The sequence below is a fragment of the Lycorma delicatula genome, chromosome 3 (assembly GCF_047948215.1).
Source record: "Lycorma delicatula isolate Av1 chromosome 3, ASM4794821v1, whole genome shotgun sequence".
Classification (NCBI taxonomy): Eukaryota; Metazoa; Arthropoda; class Insecta; order Hemiptera; family Fulgoridae; genus Lycorma; species Lycorma delicatula.
This window is the reverse complement of record NC_134457.1, coordinates 201102264-201127266: the sequence shown is the minus strand read 5'-3', so window position 1 is coordinate 201127266 and position 25003 is coordinate 201102264. Positions and strand designations below refer to the sequence as shown.

The 25003-nt window shown below is 28.8% G+C and overlaps 1 protein-coding gene across 1 annotated transcript in view; it reads right to left on the bottom strand.

Moving 5' to 3' along the window:
- Positions 1 to 25003, bottom strand: part of LOC142322365 (pikachurin-like) — a 662400-nt gene that overhangs the window by 371688 nt on the left and 265709 nt on the right. The gene's annotated exons all lie outside the window — the stretch shown is intronic.

Below are 25003 nucleotides of genomic sequence, written 5' to 3'. Positions count from 1 at the left end.
ACTTCAAATATATTGATTTATTAATAATTATTAACTTCTGATTCTAAAAAAAAGTTTTACGAAAAATAATAACAATAAAAAAAAAATATGAAAGAAAGTTATTAATGAAATAAAATGTTATATACTTTTCACTTTAAAAAAAATGTGTATGTAATTTAATAGGCGTACAAGGAAGTCATGTGGTGTCCACATCAGATATTTTGTTAATATCTTAAATATACCTGGGAAAGGAAAAAGAAGTCATAATATTATCACATGTAGGTAAACATTTGTTATTAAAACTAAATTACACGAATTTAAGAAAAAATAAATTAATATATTTAACAATAAAAATCACACTCTCTCTCCTTTATATTATCCTATGATTAGTTTATTTAATAAAATAAATGAAAAAAGAAATTATAAGTAGAAAATATACTATTTAGAGCTGTTTTCTGAGGGCTTAGAACCTGAGGCAGAAGGATTTGGCGAATCCTTTAAGGCCGACCGTACTTCCAAATAGCAGTCTAGTACGGATACCACTAGCTTATAAAGAAAGTGAACGGCACTTATCTCTTTACTTAACGGATTACTTTAAACATGCCTTATTCTATGTTGAAAGATAAAAAAAAAAATAAACTGCATGAAAAATAATTAACTCATCTAATTCATTTATTTATACTTCATAAAAAAATAGTGATTGGGTTTAAGCGTAACTGTAGTGGATTCATTGAAGTAAATTAACCTAAAAAAAATTTGTTAAATAAAAAAAAATTATATTAATTTTTATAAAACTCAAGTCGTATGTTCGACTTCTCAACACAGCGTAAATATATGTATAATTAAAAATATATTGAAGAATCTTTTACGGAAACAGAACGAAAAATAAATTCACTTGTATAATTACTTATAACGAAAATAGTAAAAATAACCTCAGAAAAAAAAATTACAATAATTTTACTTTTATAATTGATAAATTTTTAAATTATTTCTTTTACCGTTGAAAACATTTTTAATGATTAATGACAACTGACAAACCAATCGCGGATTTCATTTTTCATTTTATTATTGTTTGTTTAAACCGTTCGCGAGAGTGCTTTGTTTTGTTAAAATAACCGTTTAATATATAAAAACTTTTCCAAAATTGTTAAATTATAAAATTAATATTGTGTGAAATTTTAAACAAACAGTTATTCATTGCACAAATTAAAAAAAAAATATATTGTCTGCGCTTAAGTGGAAGGAATTTGTTAAAAATCTTAGGATTGGATGCACTTCCTGATGGTCTTTTATTGGATAAGGCCAGCAACTGATTATGGAAATGAACGGTTACCAGAGTTTTTAAACCCTCAAAAAAATTATTAAATCTGAAAGTTATTTAATAAAAATAAATAATTATTTATATCGATAACGAAAAAAATAATTTCTACTATATTCTTAAAATTTTAAATTTTCTATAAGCAAATATATGTATAAGAACAAATTCTATTAATAAAAGCAAACAGTTATATCAGAGACAGGTGGCTTTGATGTTACTATCATCCCACGCAATCAAGATTTAATTACTGTTCTACAATCATCGATAAAGTATATTATTTATTTATTAATTTGGGGGAATGAAATCCTTAACCGTAACGCAAAATTAGTCTTATTCACCAATCGAATCCATGAAATGAAATCCAACTACTTTTAATACCCTACAATTACTACTACAGAGCGGTGATGTTAACTGAATACTGTATTTTATATAAATTTACTATAATAACTCTGATTTTGTTTTTGGTTTATTAATTATATTTGGATTTTTGAGGTAATAGAATTGCAGCTGCTACTGAAAATGAGAAACGTATGCGTAACTCTTAACAACTGTTTCAGTGAATTGGTCGGAAGGAGGGAAATAGAGACAGTTTAAGCACGGGTAATATCGGTGAACTGGCGATGACGGGAGGGACGTTGCAATAAAACTAAACGAAGGAAGGAAGAAGCCAGCGACAGCTGCCAGGCCGAGTGAAGGCGGACTTCCCTCGATAGAGACTTTTCATACTCATTCCGCAAAATTAAATCAAGAATTGTGTCAGCTTCCTTAGAAAATAAACTCTCCTATAATTTTCTCTCTTTATCATTCTTCTTATTTTTCATCTTCTATTTAGACAAGGATTATTTCTACTGCCTACTACAGGTTGTTAAGCTGGAAATAATCTTAATATAATATTAAAAATGAGAAATAAATGTATACTAAAATTTTGTGTTCAAAACAAAATGGAAAAAATAATTAAAAATGAAGGTAAAAACTGAGTATTTCATTTCATCTATTATATCAATAGTAACCAAAAATTTAATTAAAAAGAAAAACAAAGACTTTTGTTTGTAAAAGCAGCAGATTTATATTAATAAATTTTCTTATTTTTTAATCAATTTAGAAAAGGACAGATACTCAAATTCAGCAGGAAATAAATTTTGTTATATGAAAGTATTAATCTTAATCAAAAATTTCGATAACCTTTAGTTTTTTAAAGATCTGGTAATGGAGTAATAAATTTATTTCACTAAATAAAAGATTAATAAAGAAATAAATAGATAGTAAAGATAAAAGGAATGGGTCCTTTTATGAGTTTATCATCATCAAAGCCTGGTACTAATAATAATAATAATAATAATAATAATAATAATAACAATAATAATACAAACCCTGAAGTCATTCTGATATTCAAGATATTTTCGAACAGTACTTAAACAAACTTAACAGATAAAAACCTTGTTTTCCAAAAATATTATTAATCCGATAGAATAAAAAAATAATACTTTTCAGTTCTTTTAATTTCCAATTGTTTTTAAAGTCTGCGTCCAATTAATTATTTATTAATGGTTTAGTTAGAATTTATTGAACTGAGAAAGTATTCGTATTTTATGTTTTTTTATGGTTATTATAATCGATTTTATATATAAAAGATTATTTTATTCCCGTTTTGTAAAATGGCAAAATAAATCGTTAAAAATTAGTTTTTATTTTAATTGATTTATTTAAAAATTATTTTTTTTATCGACTTTCGAAGAAAAGTACAGTATTACTTTGGGTCACATGTTGATAGTGGTGGAGGAGAAAATTAACGTTTTATACGTTTTGAGATACAGGAGTACGAAAATATCTATCTATCTATATATATATATATATATATATATATATGTTTATAAAACAGGTAAAAAAAAACCCTTGATCTCCAAAAATATTTAAACAGAGGCCTATATACGAGGCTTATTCATAAAGTAATATAAAGGCTTATATTTAAATATTAAAGAGTCTGAACACAGTTTCACGCAAGCAGGCCATCTATCGGCTATTTACGAAGCCACTGCAGTTGCTGTTTTGATTAAGTAGTCGCCTGTAGTAGTCACCTGTCGGTGAATGCAGATCGCAATGTCCGCGACAACCGTCTCTCCCGCCAGTTGTGAAATGCGCGGTTTGATTCGATTTTTGCATGCAAAAAGATTTTCAGCTGCTGAAATTCATCGGGAGTTGTGCCCAGTGTACGGACCTACAGTAATGAGTGAAGGAAAGGTTAGGTAATAGTGTCGAGACTTTAAAATTTTTTTTTAATGACCAAACGACCCTTACTTTATGAATATGTCGCGTATATATATATATATATATAATGTATAAAACCCTATGCATAAAATGTTGTGGCTCAAAAGTCTCTAAAACTATATGATAAATTTCATGAAATTTAGATATGCTGTAGCAGTGTATCTGAAGTTGTGCATGTGAAAATTTGATGAAAATTGGTTGAGTCGTTCTTGAATTACGCTCAATTTAAGGTCAAAAAAAGATTTGAGATTATGTTGACTATGTAGTGGTGTACTTTAAATACGCGCTTATTCAGCGAGTCACAGTGGTGAGTGAGTTGGAACTTGATGCTTGAATTTAGGGTCTACGGGTTAATCATGCAAATGTTGTACTTCAAAAATCAGTGACTGTGAAATACAGACGTCAGGAACGAAAAGTCGGTCTTCTTGAGCAGAACTGTACAAGTTTTTTTTTTTAAATAGTGAATGGTAATATTGTGCAAGAAATTTTTTTTTAATTCTGTGAACATTTTCTGTAAATGCGAATATTGTGTGAAAAAAGATAAGGATTTTTACATAATAACAAAGAAACTCATTAAACTTTTACAAACCGTTTATAAGCAATTCAGTTGTAAATGGTGGAAAAGTTAATATCTTAAAAAGCTATGCGAACTAGGCTTTTGTAATCGGCTTAGGTTAGTTTAACATTTAACATCAATTTTTTTTTAAATTTCAAATATCCTATTGATTGAAATTCCCATACTTTTTATATTACATATGGCTTCTTGTTAGCTTTAGGTTGAAAAAAGTAGACAGTATGTACAATTTCAATCTTTTGAAAAATGGAATTAGTTTATTTTAAAGGATTAAATTCTTTATAACATTATTATTACATGAATAGACATGTAAACTATACGTGTTACATGTATAAATGTAACACGTATATTTATTTAAACATGTAACGCTTGTTATGTGTTTCGTGTATAAATCACGTAACACCTAAGTACGGTATAAGTGTATCATACCATGTTACAATGTATATCCATGCATTGAATGAATAAGTGTATGCTTTAAAGATGTGAAAAATACATTCGATCGTGTAAAATAGATTAAACTATGGAAACATTAAAAAGTAAAAAAAAAGAACAGATGGAAGTAGCTTAATTAAAGAGTTATACTTGAATCAGAAAATAGTTATGAAATAGAAGGAGGTACAAAAAACGAGGGTTTGGTATGGGAAGGAGTTGGTAAAAAATAATGGTTGACCTTTATTTATATGTTTGGAGATACGTTAAAAAACTCTAGAAGATGATGAAGGGATTAGCGCAGGTGGAAGAAATGTTTTTTTTAAATCAGCAAATGACATATTTATTTTAGGAGATGAAACGCAACCTATTGAACGTATAATTTCATGATTAGAAGATATTTTGAGAGAATATAGCGTGGAAATGAATGTTAAGAAAACAAAAGTAATGAGGATAGGAGACAATAACACAACAAATTGTATATAAAAGAAATAAAAACTGAACAAGTGAAACAGTACGGATACTTGGACACTATGCTTAACAGAAGAATAAGAATAGCTTAAGTAGAATTTATTGAAAACAGTTACTATATACAAAGAAGATGAAATTAGATTCGTGAAATTTTCTTGTAAATTGTTACGTATGGAGTGTTATTCATCACGGATGTAAAAAAATAGACATTAAGAAAACTGGAAAAAGAAAGACTGTAGGTATTTTAAATGTAAGCAGGAAGGAGATAAAGAGGGTTAAATGAACAGCTAGAGTGAGAAACAGAAGAATAAAGAGCAGAGTGGACAGCAAAAGAAGTTTAACTAAAACAATCCGTAATAATCATTCCGTAAATTGGATGGAATATATCAGAAGAATAGTAAGGAAGAGAAAGCTTGATTATAAAATTAAAAAAAATGGTTAGTATAATGTGCAAAGAAGAAAGCTCTGGAAAGATTAAAAGTTATTGAAGACTTATAAGGAAACTAGCATCCCCAACCCGTGTTCTTCTTTATATGTTTATTTGTGTTTCCGGTCGTGGTCAACTTTGTTTTACTTTATATTCTTTAGTCGAGTAACCGGAGGCAGGTGCAGCCAGTCGCGTCGCACATACAGTGGCAGTGTTTGTGTTGGTTGACTGCCACGCTATACATCGTCGTAACCCTTAAAAAATCGAAATTAAAAAAAAAAGCGAAAATGTTTTTTAGATATTTATCTGAAGACTGTTTGCTCAAATCTACTGAATATGGGGAAAATTTGCAATCATTATTAAACAGTTTTAATTTTTAAAAAAATCGAAATTGGTGATTAGATATTCAAATGAAAATTACAAAACCAAAAATCAAGTTGACATCTCCATTTGTTACCGAAAAATTAAAAAAAAAAATTCATGTTTCAAAAAAATAATAAAAAAGTCCATTTTAACACTTTAAATTAAAAAAAAATTCTTTCTTAGTGCGCACTTATACCATAAAAAAAAGAACATGTATACAAATTTTCATAATGGATGAATGCGTCGTAGCCACGTTCGCCGATGACACTGCTATTCTGGCCGTTAACGAAGACCCTCGCCTAGGCTCGCAGGACCTACAAGTGGCACTAGACCGTGTCTGCGTGAAGCAGAAGTGGATTAAGGTTAATCAAGATAAATCTCGAGGCACGTCACATTTGCCATGCGAAGGGGTGACTGTTCCGGTGTGTGCTTCGATGGTGTTTTGATCCCGTAAACGGAGACTGAGCTGTATCTGGGATCGTCGTTTGACCTGGAAGTGTCACGTGAGGATGAAGAGGAAACAGTGAACGCAAGGTACAGGGAACTTCATTGGATGCTACGGAGGAACTCAGGCCTCACATTATCCAACAAGATCTTAATTTACAAGGCTATCCTTTGCCCAATCTGGACGTACGGTGTAGAATTGTAGGGAACGGTTAGTAATAGTAATGTGGAAATTATACAACGATTCCAGAACAAAGTAGCGAGAGTAATTGCAGAAGCGCCATGGTTCACGCGGAATGATGAGATTCACGATTATCTGTAGCTCCAGTCGGTTCGTGAGATTGCATAACAGCGCAGTGTCAAATAACTACAGAGGCTTGAGAATCATGTAAACCACTTTGCAATTAATCTACTAGATAACAGCAGGGACGTCCGACGGTTGAGAGGTGCCCATGTACTCGACTTAGGATCTGCCTAGCAGTTTGGAATCTAACACCGTCAAGTTTGTACCTAATTTCTTGTTACTTCTTTGTTTTTATTATTTTTTTCTTTTTCTATTTTTTTCTTTTTATTATTTGTTATTAATTTTTATTTTGTGGACTATATGGTGCTGAAATTAATGTCTTGTGATTTATGACTGAGCTTGAAATTTCATATTGGACTTTAAGTTTACTTGCAACTATTTATTGTGTATTACTTATTTTACGGGTTCCTTAAGAACTCCCTTATCACGTGCTTTTGTCAGAAAACTTACTTATGACTCCGCAGGAGAGCCGATTGTAATTATAATTGTTAGTGAGCAAAAAAGATAATTTCATAAATTTATCTTCAGTAATTTTTTTTGGGCGTTGATTACGAATAACTTACGACATGTTATTTTATCGTTTATAGATAAGAGTCATCAAGACCTATAAAGTCTAACTGGAATTATCACGTTTTGGGAACGAATATAATGATACCATTTGATGTAGTTTGACACCAAGAAAAATTAGCACCTAAATAAAAACTTCTTCTTCTAGTGTATACAAGAAAAATAAAACAGTAATTCCATATATATATATATATATATATATATATATATATATATATATATATATATATATATATATATTAACTTAAATAATCAATATAAATACAATTTTACAAATTGTTTTCAGAGCAAAGTGTGGTATTAAACTAGAGAAATTGATAAAATGAAATTTTTATAAAAACTAAAGGAGAAAATAGCAGTAGACGTATTTTTTTCTGCTTAACTATTCTTTGCTGGAGTTAAGGTAGATCAATATCATAAAAAAACATCAAAATAATCTCGAGTAAAAATAGCCCTTTATGTATTATATATGTAGCCTATATATAACTCATAGTGAAAAATTACTTTTCACTGTAGGAACTTAGTAGTTTTTATTTTATTATACTTTTTTATTAATAATAGTGGTCATAAATATCGATTTTTGAATTACTACATTACAAGAAGTATTAGATCTCTGTTGCTCAATAAAACATATGATATATATATAACCATTATTAATGGTGAATGTTGCAAGATTTATTGAAACGGTGTAGTACTACTTGTATACAATAGCACGTGTTTTGTTTGAGAAGGATTTGACCATTCCATATTCTATACTGAATGTCATATGTACTGTAAATTATTGATTACTGTAATATTTGCATCATCAAGGTGATTAAGCATAGTAGTTAATTTCTGATTTAATAGATACATTTCAAATAATCTATGCTCATTAACTAAATCGTGTATGTGACTAAATATTTATTAGGAATTAATTTGAAAAAGTAATAATCTAAGTAAAAATTATAAAGTGATTAAAAAAACGATTATTTCCAACGGATTATTTAATGAAGAATAACTATATCTATACTATTATATAAAGAGCAAAAGGCTTTTTGTTTGTTTGTGATAAACAACAAAAACTACTCGATCGATAGCAATCAAATATTTACCCGTGTTTCTTGGCATAAATGGGAAAGCTTTTACATATATTTCATTTCTAAAAATATATATTTGTATGTAGTAGTAGAGATTTGCCAGTTGAAGCACAAACTTTAATGAATTGAATTAATGAACTGTGAACTTTGAGTCTGTATCACTGTGTAGCTGGGTTTAAACTGAATGATTCGAATGAATAATATTAAAAAAATAATAGAATTAATTTTATGTTAAATAAAATAATATTAAATAAATTTAAAAACAATTCTGTTTAACAATAATGGGCTTCTCTGTGGGTGTTCAGGCAGGGAAATTGGGTCTCCCCTAGAAAATTGGTAATGACGAGCGAAGCGAGCTCTGCGGCTATGAAGTAGGCCTCGGGAGGCCCCGAGGAGCCCATAGTTGGCTCCCGGATTCGCTCGAGGGTCCAAGTTCTGGCTAAACTGGCCGTCTAGTAATTAAATAAATTTTAGACGTAATAAAATTTATATAAAAACTATATTTTTTATAAAAAAATAATCAGTAAAATTGTTTTTTAGGATAGTAAATACAAACATGAAAGTTACAAATTCAATTAGGAAAATTTTATACATAAAATTAATAATAAAATATAACTTGAATAAAGCACTGCAACTGCTTAGTTGCAGTTGCATTGCAACTAAGCAGTTGCATGTTTAATGCATTTTATATGCATGTTTAGTGCATATAAAATATACATTAAACATGTATATGTTATAATGGTAAATCTAATTTTTTTAAAACGTCTACCGTAGTTTGGGGCTGGTTGAACAATTTACAGCTCAATTGGATGGATGAATACTTTCAATTCCAACAAAATTCTAGTGAAGGAAGAAGATCTTCCTTTAAGAACTGCGTACTGTTATCAAACGGCTTAATTCCTAGTGATAAATACAGTATTAGGATAGCACACATTCAAGCTGATCAGTACGAACGGATTAGTAAGTAATAAGGTGTTCCGATCTGAGAAAAAAACTGTGGACTCTCAAGGGATTGTGGATGGAATGAATATCCAATACCCAGTAGTGGGTGTAGGTCAATACCCAGTGGGGATTTATATCAAAGGGTAGATCGATCGACATTTTTCACCACATTTTCTTTATCACTGATCTTTTTTTTTTCACCATTATCGATTCAGAAGGTGTATGTATGACTCTTTCCTAGGTCTTCCGCATGGTGTTATCTCTGGTCGGAGGACTGCCTATGAATTGATTCAGGGAATCCGTTTCCTGATCTACAAAGTAACGCCGGGATAAAAAAGCGGAGGTATCTTATCCTTTTTAAAATATATTTATAAAAAAACTATTATGAAAAAAGGGTTTAATTTAAAAAGAAAGATGTTTTACTTCTAATTTGCTCAAACATTAAATTGTTACCATAAAAGAAAACAATAAGGTGAATTTTTACAAAATAAAGGGTCTGAGGCAATAAGAAAATCCATTATTATTTAGTATTTAATTAGAAAAAACAATAAAGAGAAAAAAATTGAAACTACAATAATTTAAAAAAAAGAGGATTAAATCTAAAATTTGGCTACGTCGTTCTTCTAGGTGAAAATAAAAAGGACTTAAAAGGATTATTGAACGATTTGAACTCATTTATGCGAATGAAACTAAATTTATAATAAATGGTAGTAAATACAAATAATAAAACATAAAATTAAAGGACATCTAAAGGTATAGATAAAAAATATAACAAAATTATATATTTACAATAAAAGTTAAAAGATATTTTCATTTAAAAAACGAAAATGAAAAATATGAATTCAAGGAGGAAGTTATAAAAATCAGATTTTGAAGGAAAAGTATTTCATTCCCTCTAGAATACTAGAATAGTTTAGAAATCGGTAAAGTATTAAAAAAATTATTTCTCATATGTAAATGGGAATTACCGACTTACTCCTCAATAATTCTTCTAATTTCTGAATTACTAAAACACTGAAATCTTATATAGAAATACGTAACGAGGGTTATCGGAAAATTAAATTATTCTGATAAACAACCGCTAAATGTTAAAATAAAAATCTGATGTCGACACCACATGACTTCCTTGTACGCCTATTAAATTACATATACACATTTTTTTAAATACATAAAATTTTATTTCATTAATAACTTCTGATATTTTTTCTTTTTTTTAATGTTGTTATTAAATTATTTTTTATTGTAAAATTTTTGTTACAATCAGATGTTAATAATTATTAATAAATCAATATTTTAAAATTAAAAAAAAAGAGTTAAAAAAAAAAGAAGAGATGTAGTCTGATTCGAACCGATGTGCCTTCCTCTCATAAGATCCAAATATTTCATTAATTAAAATTTCATTTGGCTATAACTTTGGAACCAATGAAAATAAGTACCACTTATATATAATATATCGTTGAAAAGTTCTCAATGAGGGCTTATTACTGCAGTTAAGAAAACGTCCAAAATCCAAATTGTTTTGGATTTTAGGCTTTTTAGGACACTTTCGGTTCAGTCGATTGAAATCAAAAGGGGAGGTGCACAACTAGATGTTACAACTGTCCTAAATCAAAAATTTCAACATCCTACTGCTAATCGTTTTTGAGTTATGCGAGATACATACGCCCATACGTACCTATAGACGTCACGCTAAACAATCACAAAAGGATTTTTAAAAAAATATTTAAAAATTTTAATTTTCTGGTGGTTGAATTTTTATTTTTATTTCTTTAATAGTATGTATTTGTAACATATTACTAATTGCATAGATGAAATAATGTATGATTTGATCTTTTTTAAGAATATTTTATAGGAGAAAGAACTAGTTGAGTTCTAACTTCACCTTTTAAAACAATCAACCCCTTTGTCCGTCTGTCTACCTTTCTTTTTCTTTTCCCCTCTTTCTCTTTTCATCTTTCTGAGTTATTGTTATAAACTTATTTAAATAATCTGTCTTCATTTATTTTACAATGTCTTTTTTTTAATTAAAAATTTTAATAAGAAATAATTTTAATAAAATAATTTTTTCCCTTTGCTTTGAATTTGGTTGACAACGGTAATGACAATAGACAATTGTAAAGATTTCATGTGGTAAAGACCTTAGTGATGGTCGTTGAAATACTCTATTTCCATATATTTTTCTGGTTTTTTCTTTACTATTATTTTTAACAAATTTTGTTTACTATTGTTTTAACGCTGTTAATGTTTGTTTATTGATCTTTAAACTGTTCGCTTATTACCGTTTAATTCTGTTTTTATTCGTTCGTTTATCTACCTGTATTTATCTTCTATTTAATAAAAAAAATCGCGTGTGAACTAAATGTGAAGACATGGTCCATAGATTGGAAAAGTTATAGAACCCAGTGATAATAATGCTTTTGACATAATGAGTATCTATTGGATTTTACTCGTTTCTATAAGTTTGTTTATTAGCATGGAATCTTTTTTTACTTGATGAAATTCATTAAAGAAACTCTTACCGCTTGTGCATGAAATAGAAAATGTAATTTTTGTATCTTGTATGAAAAATACCATGCCTGACCGGGATTTGAACCCGGAGCCTCCAGATGATAGGCTGCGACGTTACCTCTTAGGCCACGGAGGCCGGAATTTATATTATTATCTTTTACAGTTTTTCTTTCATGGGCTCTCCGTCACCGGCCCTCTCTCATTAAACATTTTTAACATATTATTTACTTTTGGTTCCGTCAGGAGAAACCGATTGTAAATTTTCTGTTCTTCAGAAAAAAAAATTAGAAGAACATTAAATGATAACATCGCTAGGGGAAACAAATCATCAAAGATGTATGTTTACTTATGCATATGTGTTTTTTAATATACATACGCGCACGAACTACGCATAACACGTAGGTAGAAGTTGGTATATTATTTTTTTTCTCCCTAACAAAATATTTCAAGTTTCTAATCCAATCCATATTTCTTAACCCATAACGTTCATGAATATTTTACTACAGAAATTTGGTAAACGACGCACTAAAATATTCAATGTTGACAAAAAAAAAATCGTTCAACATCAGAAATTCACTGAAAATCCATTTCCAGTGCTATTTTAACAACCTACATTTTCACTGAATTATTTCTTTTTTAACCAACGTTGGAGTTTTGTTTTTTTTCGTTACCTACAACTTGTAATAAAACTACGCTAATATATTTTTTAAACTAATTAAAACATTCTATAAAACATTATATTATTCTGTGAAGATATGGTAATAAGTGTAGCAAACGATTTATTTTCAAATAAAAATTAGCTACTATTAATAATTTCTTACTGTTTAAAATTCCATAGAATATGAAAATATTTATTAATTTTACAATTTGTTAAACTAACAATTTTTAGTACAAATCAAGATCAGTTTATGAAACATTTATTGGAGTAGATATACGTACAGTGTGTTTTGTTACATGGAAAATAATTTTTTTACAGTAAGATTTTAATTTATGTCAAGAATACTAGATATTAGCCTCCTAATGAAAAAATCATTAATTAAAAAAAAAAACAAAAAAACAACATAATAAAAAAATAAACAAATAAAGTAAAATTTACTATTTTTTTGAGATGAAAAAAAATTATCATCCTGTTCCATAAGAGACTACCTTCCATAGGAGACTATAGTTTTAAGTAACCTGGCATTAAACAAAAGTCATTCTCAAAAATTGTTTAGTGATTCAATAGATATTAATAATTACTCTTTTAGATACATACTAATAATAATAATAATAATACTACGCCTTTACTAGGAAATGTGAGCTGGGATATGGTTTCACATGCATTCAGCTCAGTATGCCATTATGTTAAGATCTATGAAAATCCAAATGATATTCAACCTTAAACTTACATCTTTATTGGTTAAATAATATGCATCATAAATCTGAAAGGAAACATTTCTGATAAGTGTTTTTTGAACCTCAACAGCATTTCATAGCGATAGATTGCAGGAAATGCTTGGAAAAATATTGTCAAGCAACAAAATTAATGTTCCCCTTTCTATGTAAAAGAAAGCAGATTATCAGATTGCGCAAAACAATTATTTTGTAAGTAACTTACACACAAAGAAAAAACATTTAGTAAGATAGAGAAAATTGATAATAACTGGCAGAAAAATTTGCCCGGAATTACAGGTATATATTTATATATATATATATATATATATATATATATATATATATATAAAAATAAAAAAAAATAAATAAATATATATATCGTATATTTATTTAAAAAATTTGGTATCATAGGTTATCAACTCATCGATGCAGTAGATGAATATTGTAACATTAATGTTGTTGAAGTTAAAACAGCCTAACTTTTCTTAACTGGTATATTTAATAAGATATACCCACAGTAATGCTAAAAGCAGAGGGAAAAATAATAGAGTTAAGAATAATAGATTTTTGGGAAAAAGGGTGAAGTAAGTGGATAAAAGAGATTCAGATTAGAGATCATTAATAAGCCATGACTTCTTATTACTTTTCTTCTGAGTAAGGTATCCATTTAATACGTAAAGAATGAGAATACTAAAATCATATTATCTACAGAGCAACTAAAATATATTTCTTATCCAACAGCCTGGAAAACTGTAAGCCGGAATTATGGAATTATATTGGTTAAAATTATACTTTAAATATTTACCAAAAAAACGAATTAATTTCCATTGATTAATATCAACTCATAAAAAATTATAATTTACGTAATGCGTTTAAATTTGATTATTTAAGAAAGAGGTAAAAATCACCTATTGAAGCGCTTAACTGTTTGGTAATGAACAGATTATTTCTGTTTGCTGGTTCTCAAACGGTGCCTGCTATCGATCTGAACATGTTCGATATATATACTTTGATTAGTAAGCGCGGGATTCTTATATTCATCAAAGACTGTTTGTGCTACTACAGCAAGTTTTCAATCTTTTTTTTTTTAATGTATAAAATACGTTTAAAAAATAATAAAGCCACCATCGAATAAAATAGATCTTAAAAAAATCCTTTTCCAATTCATTAATATCAGTTTTTTTGGATCAGCCCTTAATTAAAAATAAATTACCAACAGCTTATTAACTCATAATCTGGCGCTGAATTCAAAATGTCAAAATCTAAAGAGGAATATTAAAAAAGAATAAATTTTATTTGTGGTAACATTACTTGTTTCATTATTCTAAGGAAATAATATTCGTGTAACATTGAATTATAGTGATCTTCATACCAAACTTCAAGAAAATAAGTGTACAAACATGATTAAGTAAAATAATATGTATTCTAAGATTCTAGACCCCTCTTTATTATAATTTATTAGTAATTATCTAATATTTGTTAAAGTTATATTTAGTAATTTGCTAAATATTGTTAAAAGCCGATTAAAAGGGAAAATTGAGGCAAATTTGGGAGAAGACCAGTTCGGTTTCAGATTCGAGAAGGGAGCTGGAGAGGAGATACTAGGACTGGGAGTATTATTGGAGAGAAGAATTGGGGTTAATAGTAAGTAGCCTTTTTGACTTTTGTAGACTTAGAAAAAGTCTTTGACAAGGTGGAATGGGAATTGCTATATCAAACAATGAGGGAAATAAAGCTAGACTGGAGGAATGGAAGATTAATTCTGAATCTGTAAAAAATCCAGAAAACGGAAATTGAAATCAACGGTTTAAAGAAAGAGGCCAAAATAAGAACGGAAGTCAGGCAAGGTTGCCCACTATCACCGTTTCTGTTTAATTTATTTATTAAAAAAGCTAATGTAGAAATGAAAGAAAAAACAAAAGGAATCAGAATTAATGGAAAATCCATACATTTCATCAGCTTTGCAGATGATATTGTGTTACTGGCGGAATCAGCAACAGGGATGGAGATTATATTAGAAACATTATCTACAGTACTAACAAAACTTAAACCGAAAATTAATAAGAAGATAAAGATTATGATTGTAGGAAAAACAAAGGAAGGTACAAAGGTTGATATTAAATAAGACGGTACAATTGTAGAGAAGGTTGACAGGTTTTGTTATTTGGGAAGCATCGTCACTAGCGTTAATAAACGTGCCACAGAAGTAAAAAGAAGAATAGCGCTGGCAAAACGGGCTTTCCAGGATAAAAAAATATTACTGACTGATAATCATTTGAGTATGAAAATAAGAAAACAGTTTGCTAAAACTTATGTCTGGAGTGTTCTAACTGATAGGTGTGAAACATGGACGCTTGGGGAAGAAGAAGAATGGAAGCAATTGAAATGTGGATTTGGAGGAGAATAACAAGAACAAGCTGGCTGATCACGTGTTAGCAGAAGTGCGTGAGAAGAGGTCCTTGCTAAATGTTATACGAATAAGAAGAGCATAGGACGTGTAATACGACATGACCAGTTCTTGACGAATATATTTGAGAGCAAGGTTTTGGGTAAAAAACCTAGAGGCAGACTGAGAGCAACCATCATCAATAATGTTAAAGAGATTGTTGTTAAATTGAGATTAATGTTAAAGAAGAACAGGTTCATATAATGACTTGAAGACAGAAGTGGAGATGAGAGTGACTTAGCTAAATCGACAAGGCGTAACTTTTAGTGAATGATTATGATCTAACATTTTTTCATCTGAATATTTAAAATGTTTTTATTAAAAAGCAAGTTTCTTGCTGTTATACCTTTTGAAACCGGGTGTTTTTATATGTGTGATTAGTTAGGAAGAGTGTTAGTTTTATTTTATAATAAAATTAAACTAACACTTTTAAATTAAATAAACTTATAAACCAAATAAAACACATAAAATGCAATAAAAAGGAAAGATATATATATATATATATATATATATATACTTCAAAAAAATAAATTTTCGTTTAATTTAATTTTAAAAATAATTGAAGATAAGCGACAAGATAAGGTACGATAAATATTAATAGGCTGTTTATATATAATTTTGTGAAGAATTAAAAAGTTGATATGATTAGAATTAACGTCATTATCTTCTTTTTTTAACTTTTAATACGTTTTAATATAGTTTCAAAAATCTTCTACTTAAATTCTCTAGAAGAAACTTTATTTAAAGAAATGTTATTTAAAAAATAATTACAAATCATAAAATCTGATGCGTTAAATAAGAAGTAAGGAATTTAAAAAAATTAAAATTGGTTGAATTAAGAAATTTCTATCTTAAAAAAAAACCTTTTAATAAAATTTTGTTGCGTTTTAATATATCTTCATTTACTTAAAAGAAAAAACTTAGATTGCAGTTTAATATAAGAATTAAACTTTTTTTAGATTACAAGAAATTTAAAGAAACAGTATGGATTACAATAAATAAGTTAGTTTAAAATAAAAACATAAAAAAAAGTTTTTTAATATAAAAAGTTACAAAATTTCCAGAAGAGAAGCAAATAGTAGCGGCGTATGATTAGTTTGAATTCAGCAATAACAAGCGTATGGTAAGAAAATGAGATGTAATGTTTTTCACGTGCCTTGAATTCAACATTTCAGAGTAAAGTATATTTACAGTAGCGAACTTTAATAGCCACTTCAGTAACTAAGCACGTCATCGTTTATGCATGTAGATAGGTTGCCTGACCCCACATTTTCCTTTGATTCCTAATTTTCTTCCTGCTTTCATTGTCGGTCTCTCTTTCTTCAGAGTTATACATAATATCCGTGTATTATGTATAATGAAACGTGGTGTCTTTTGTTTATATGTTATTATCATTCATGTTAGTTTCATTATAATGTTATAAGTTAAGAAAAAAATGTTTTTATCATTTTAGCGTACATACAGTAGTAATAAATGTAAAAAGCATTCAAGTTTTATAAACGAACACCTTATTAGCGACAATACACTGCGTCGTCATCGTTTTTCATCTCTAAATATTGCAAAACGATTTATATTTATAAACTAGGTTCCCGTCTAGCTTTTCCGTGCTATATGGTTACTTGCGTTTCCTGTAGTAGTCAAACTTTTAATTTTATATTTACCGGAGGCAAGTGTAACCAGTCATACATAAAATTACGGTGGCAGTGGTTATAGTGGTTGGCCACAGCACCGTATACCTGAATATTTATCTGAAAACTATTTGCAAACCCAAACCTAATGAATATCTCGTTTATAATATCGGGATTGAAAAATTTACAATCATTGTTCAAAACGTTTTTTACCTTTCTTCATCCTCTTTCAAGGTCGAATTTGAAAAATCTAGAAATTTATTTGTTGATTTTTTTTTTTTTTTTGAGATTTTTCAATATGAAATATATCCAAAAACCATCTCAGCTATGCCAAGAAACATGGGTAAAAATTTAATCGCGAAAGATCGAGTAGTTTTTTCGTTTATCCTAACAACAAAAAACTGTTTAACAAACCTCTTTAAACCAAACCGAACAAAAAATCACTTCCTCTTTATCCTATAATAGTATAAATAACTAATGTATATCTTCCATCTACTGCTTACTAAATAACAATAGCGTTTTATGTACTCATACTTAAAAGAGAAATTAACTGTAGGTGAATTGTGACCACAAAGACAGAATATTTTAAAATGTGTTTTTTGTTCTAGGAAAGGGATTTGCTACCGTAATATATATACTTCTGAAAAATTGACCTGTTAGTGAGGACATATTCCTTGTTCCATTACCAGAGTGGGAGTAATTCTACAGGACAGGTTACAAAGTTTCTCTTAGAATTCCTTTTTCCCTTCCGTATAAAATTAAAAAGACATGACTGACTCCCTGAAATACAGCTTGCCTTTTCTTCTATTCTAATTGTAGCTACTTGATTTTTATATAAATTATAAATAACTCTTCTTTCTCTTTATTTCAATCTCACTTTCTTAAAATCTTAAACATGCTGTCTTATTATAAATTTAAAATTCTTTTATCAAAATCTACAAATATCAAGTAGCTGGCTGTACTTTCTTCAAAAAGAATATTATTAATATTACATTACGGATTAAACGTAAAATTTGTATAATAAAAATTTAAAAGAAATATTTTATATATATATATATATTCATATATATATATGTGTGTGTGTGTGTGGGGGGGGGATGTTGAGTTTTTCTTGTTAATTTTATCCATTTATATTCTTGGATAAATTAAATCGATGATTAAAGGAATACAACCCCAAAAACACCCAACGAAAATTCATTATCTTACAAATTGTTGTAATAAAATTCAATGTTTATGAAGATTAAAGATAATTTTGTCTGATGAATTAATTCACCATAAAAGCTTATATAAATATACTTATACATGTGAAAATGGATATTTTATTACATTTCTTGGTTATTAATTATTATATTTTTATTATTAATATTGTATGTAATTGTTATAGAAAATTCCCATCACAAAGTTATCCTTCAGAAAAATTATTGTATTTTTTGAAAATGATTTTACGTTAACTTCCAATTTTATTCCATGAAATGTATTCTATTTTATAATTTTTATTGGTTTAAATATTGTTCCTTTGACTCATTTTAAAAACAAATATATCCAGTTAATTCAACGTTTATAGAGTAAAATTTCTATAAAATTATTTATTTGAAGCAGATAATTATTTTAGTAATGTACAGTAAAATGGTTATTATTGTAATAAATGTAGTTTAATAATGTTATATGGTTTTAATATGTGCAAAACCTTTCTAACAATGCGTATTTCATTGTGCTTCGTTATAAAGCGCGAGGGAATTTATATTGTTTTTGTTATCGTTAAAACATTGGGGAAGTTGAACAGTTCGGATGGTCAGCCGGCAGGCAGACTAGCAGGCTTGATGCACATGCTTAAGCTTGTTCTCGAGAAACCACCACAAAATAAGGTTTAATTGCTGGGCTTCCGGTGGTGAACGGAGCACAGCGAACGCTCTTTCTATCTACCTCTACCGTTCTCTCTTTGTCTGTTTCAGTTTAATGAGAAGATAGATGAGCACTTGGGAAGCTCACATCCGGGCGGCGGCGTATCGAGGGCCCGTAACTCCTACCCGGTTTGACCACCATTCTACCCGCGCCCAAGATCTCACCCGACCGTTTTCTAGCCTGTCTATTTCTAAAGAGTATTTGCAAACAACACGCTATCTATTGAGCTTACCGTTTACCGGTTAGCTACTATCTCCAATTACTTTTTCTTCATCGCAAGTCGTTTACGCTTACTTACTCGTGTAGTTTAAATTGATGTTCCGCCACGCGGACTAAACGTAAGTGATTTTTTTTCTGTTTTAAAAGTGTATTTTTAAGAGATCATTTCCTCTTTATTAATGTACTTTTTCATTGTTAAAAAGAGAACTTAGTATTTAGGCAACATTTAAAAATATTATTTTACCTAAAAATAAAGAACCATTGCACACATTTTCTGAATAACATAAATCAGTAACAAATGTTATTCTGCTCGGTACATAATAACACATTATATTTTAGATCATTTAAAAAACGGATAGCTATGCTACTTCACGGTTATAAAAAGGTAATTCTCCGATATATGCCTGGATGAATCCATAGAAATTAAGGTAAAACCCCAGAGCAATTTCGCAAAATATACAATTAGTTATAAAATAAAAAATAGAGGAGATTAAATGCCCATATCACTAAAATAAAATATAAATTCATGTAATAAAATTAAAGTTAATATGTGAAAAGATGGATTATGTAAAATAACTACAAAATAAATTAAAATTCAGAGAGCGTTAATAGATTATTTTTGATATTCTGTGGATAACGTATTGTACACTTCATGAAAAATTCCTCAGCTTTATTTATCAGAGCAATCAAAGCTTGGAATATTCAAAGTTAAACCTTGTTCCTTGTTAAACCTTGTTCAAAGTTAAGCCTTGTTGTTAAACGAGGCTGAAATAAATTTTAAAAAACTCAGTTTAAAAATAATAATGTAAACTGAGACAGTAAAAAAATAATTACATAATTTCATATAAAAAAATAAAAACTTATGCGGTAACAACTAACGACGTATTAATATATAATAATCACTCTTAACGCTGTTTATAGTATTTTTACTTTACAAGGAATATTAACAGTAGTATACAACTACTGAAAAGGAACATTGAATTTTTCTATCTTTTTCAAATATGAATATTTGCTTAATACGTCAACATACTTATATATTGTATAAAAATGATAAATATTAAGATATAAACAAATTTAATGAATAAAGTTTTAAAATCATTCGAAGTCAGTCCAATGTTATTATAACAAGCTGTGAGGCTGTTGAAGCGTAGACAATGATTGCACACCAATCGGGTTGGTCTAGTGGTGAACGCGTCTTTCCAAATCAGCTGATTTGGAAGTCGAGAGTTCCAGCGTTCAAGTCCTAGTAAAGTCAGTTATTTTTACACGGATTTGAATACTAGATCGTGGATATCGAAGTTCTTTGGTGGCTTGGTTTCAATTAACCACACATCTCAGGAATGGTCTAACTGAAACTGTACAAGACTGCACTTCATTTACATTCATACACATCATCCTCATTCATCCTCTGAAGTATTATCTGAAAGGTAATTACCGGAGGCTAAACAGGAAAAAGAAAAGACAATGATTGCACAGAATTCCAGTATATTTGACTGTGTTGTTATCCAGGACGTAAAGATATGCAATAAAGTAGGTGATCAGAATGTATTGGGAGAAAGGCGGGAATTAGAAGCATGGCAAAGCCAAAGAGTGCAGGTAATTTTACGTAAATCCGATTTCAATAGAACTCCAATTGTAAACCTACCCTTCTCTGTCAACAGATTTCCATACGTCACCAGTCATATTTCCTCCCAACGTGGACGGGGATTGCCCAAACAAAAAAAACTTTCACTAACAATAAAATATAGGCATTCGTATGAAACGTTATGTATATGTCGTAGGCAAATTGAGAAATCAGGCTTAATGTAAAGAGACTACAACGTTTTGCAATGCGCCGGAAAATTGGAAAATGATCTAGAAATTTCTGATCAGCCTGATATTTTTCAGCTTATTGTAATGAGCCCGTATAAATTTAGGCTAATTAGAAAATGTGCAATTGTTTGCACATTTTTCTTCCAAGTTAGTAGGTATTTGCAGAATAACTATAAATATAATTTAATCAAACTTAACGTACACTTGTTTCACTCGCTAACCTTCGCCCGCTAACCAAGGTTTATTGAACAATGTTCAAGTTTGGATTTCCAAGTTGGATTTCAAAATTAATTACACGATACAAGTCTTGCAGTACTAAAATTTCAGCTACAGACAAGATTATATATACATACATACATACAGATTACATAACTCAGAACCATAAATACAATACAAGAATACAGTGATAAAATTGAAAATGAAATTAAGCTTCTAGATAAAATTGAAAGAAAAATAATGATACAAAAAAATAAAGATGATAAAAATTAATAAAAATATGCAACTTTTATAGACATCGATTCCACTCAGAATCACAGGCCAATCAGTTAAAAAAATATACCAATACCATCTTCGACGAATTTTAAATTTACAATATGTCAAGGTAATAAATTTACTAGACGAATTATTTTTCCCCTGGTATATGAAAAGGCTATTTATTAGTTTTTTATTATAATATTTGATTATAACTTAAAAATACACAGTTGTAATCATTTAAACTTAAATGCAATGAAAAATAGATGTAATTTTACCAAAAAAAGATACCTTTACAAAAAATTACAGGTAACATTTTATTAATCACTTTAGATAATTGATAAACGAAACCATGTGAGTCAATAGAAGAAGAATTCCTACTAAAAGATTTGTCTGCTAATATCAGTAAGTAATAATTGATATCTTTATTTATTTATTGATACCAAAGTAAGATATAATTTTATAAAAATACAAATTTACTATACGTAATTGAATTTTTATAATTCTTTAATACACTTGTCGTTTTTAATTTACTGTTAATGAAAATGTAAAATTCATGAACCAATTAGCTTGTACTTCTAATCTATTAAAGTTAACTAAATGAAGAGAACATGTCCAGCAAACAACTCACAGACCCTTTGTTTACATAGTCATGGTAAAGAGATTTCAGTTTAGTACAATCCAGTTAAAAAAGTATATAGCATGAAGTTTATTAAAAGCTACCTCAACTGAAGTAGCTTTAATTAATTGGGTAACGAAAGACTTTTACAGAGATTATATAAGAGTGTTATAAATTAAATAGTTTCTTTTGTATTTCTAAATTACATTTTCAGTTGTATTAATAATATTATTTCAAAAAACCAATGGCGTTCTTTAACACACTGTTTTTTTTTTACAAGATATGAAAAGAATTATCCAAATTGAAAAAAACTTATAACAAAATTATTTTTTTATATATAATAATAATTCAATTGTATGTCCTGCAACATCTAAATAGATTAAAACTTTATTGAAATCAGGACGTATTAAAGATACAGAAATAGAACAGAAATAGCAGGTGTGTTATTCCACGAAGAACAAAATGAATTATTCTAGTATTTACCGGGAGAAATCAAAAGAAATCGTGGAGGAACTTTGCTCAGAATAACATTACTAAGAATAAAATTAATCAATAAAAAAGAAAAATAGTTAAAGCAGGATTTAATGATTGCCAATTATTATAATTATATGAAATAATAGTGATAGAACCATAATCTGCTATTATAGAACCATAATCTATATTTTAAAAAAATATTTCTTTATTATTCATTATTTTATAATTTCATAAATCTACCGGGTTGGTCTAGTAGTAAACTTGTCGTAAATCAGCTGATTTCAAAGTCAAATTCTCAGATTTAAATCCTAATAAAGGTAGTTGCTTTTATTAGGATTTGAATGTCAGATCGTTGATATCGGTGTTCTTTGGTGGTTGCGTTTCAAAAAGTAACTATACGTCTCAGGAGTGGTAGGCCTGAAATTATTCAAGACATTTATCGGTACAATTACATTACACTAAGTCTCGAATGACTGGAATTGTTGATGCGACTATAAATAAAAGCATTAAAAAAATAATACAAAATAAATTTACTTGTATATTTTTTGTCTTTGCAATAATTAAACACCGGTGATTATATTTACAAAGAATAACAGTTAATATTTTAAAATAAAAACTATACATATAATCAGCTTTGGAATTTTAAAATTAACGCAATTATACAGAGTTTAAATTTTAAATCAAAAATGATGTTAGAAGTACAGAAATTAAAATAATTTTATCTAACAAATTGCACCCAAAAACTTTTCAATTTAAAAAGAAAAATTGTATAAAATAAAGTTCCACTTACGAAGCACTTTAAAAATATATATACGAGTATTTTCGGAGCCGTTACTCCATCATCAGGGTTTTCCCAAAAGGTGTTAATTCAAATGTATAATTGTATTTAAATTAAAATTGTTACGTTCATATTGATAGGTTGTCAAGAAATGAAATTAAATTATACGTCAATAAGACCGTCATGTTTGTAAGATGTTTGCGACTATTATCTATAGTCGACCAGATAATATATATATATATATATATATATATATATATACTAGATAATGACGTTACGGTCTTATTGGCGTACAATTTAATTTTATTTCTTAACAACAGACTATTATGAATGTAACAATTTTATGTACAATTATATATTTAAATTTGATTAACATCTTTTGGGAAATCTCTGATGGTGGAGTAACGGCTCCAAAAATACTCGGATATATACTTTTAAAATTGTTGCTAGTGGAACTACATTTTATACAATTGTGTTATGCAATTGTATAAAATGTAGTTCCACTAGCACTAATATTAATATTCCACTACTAATATTAAATGCTTAATAAATTAAATAAATGAAAAAAACTGTTTTGTTTACAACCGTTTTGAAAAAGAAATTAAATGAGTAAAATATTCAGATTCCACATAATAATATAGGTCACATTAGCTAAGTGATTTCTTCTCTAATTCACAGATTATAAAAAAAAATTGTCTTCTAACGTTTCCGTGAAAGGAACAAGGGAACCGTGTAAAAGCTTTGATTAGAACAGAATTACAAAATATAAAATTATAAATAAAAAATACAAAAGATTGTTGTGATATTAACAAATAAAAATAATTATTTTATGAAATAATAGATAAGTAGTTATGTGGATCTCTGTGGCGGAGTGTTAGCGTCTCGCCCTTTCATCCGGAAGTCCCGGGTTCAAACCTGATTGGCATGGAATTTTTCATACACTATAAAATTTCATTCATATTACAGGTACAAGCTTCAAAGCTTCTGTGTAATTTCATCAACCAAAAAAATCAAATAAATAAAATTTATACAAAATAAGGAGTTCTGAAAACTAAAGCGAGAGAAGCTAGAGATTGGGATAGAGTGTGATTCAGGACCCAGATCAGTAAGAGGACTGAAGATCACCAGCAAGGAATCAGAGTTCCATACACAAGACCTGAGACTTAGACGAAGACTGAGACTTAGGGACCCCTGGACCCTAAAGGCACCTTCTGGGCCCGCGCAATGCTTTAACTGCAGGACCGACCCAGCTAGACTCGCACGGTACACCGTGCGAGTCACCGTGAAAATCCGTCAGTAGTGCAAATATCAAATTCCGACACCGTAGTGCTGTATTGTCATTGAAGTTACATACGTGAACCAAATTTCATTGATTTTCATAAGATAGTTGATGAGAAATAAAAATTTTAAGCAACATGCATGAATTTAGCGTAGTGGTAGAGCGTGCGGGGTGGGGGTGGGTCATATCAAAATGCCGACACTGTGGCATTGTATTGTCATCAAATTTACATAGGTGAATCAAATTTCATTAATTTTCATACGATAGATCAAAAGATATAGCAGTTGCAAGATTTGATTATAACTAAAGCAAGTTAAATAAAAGCTTATAATAA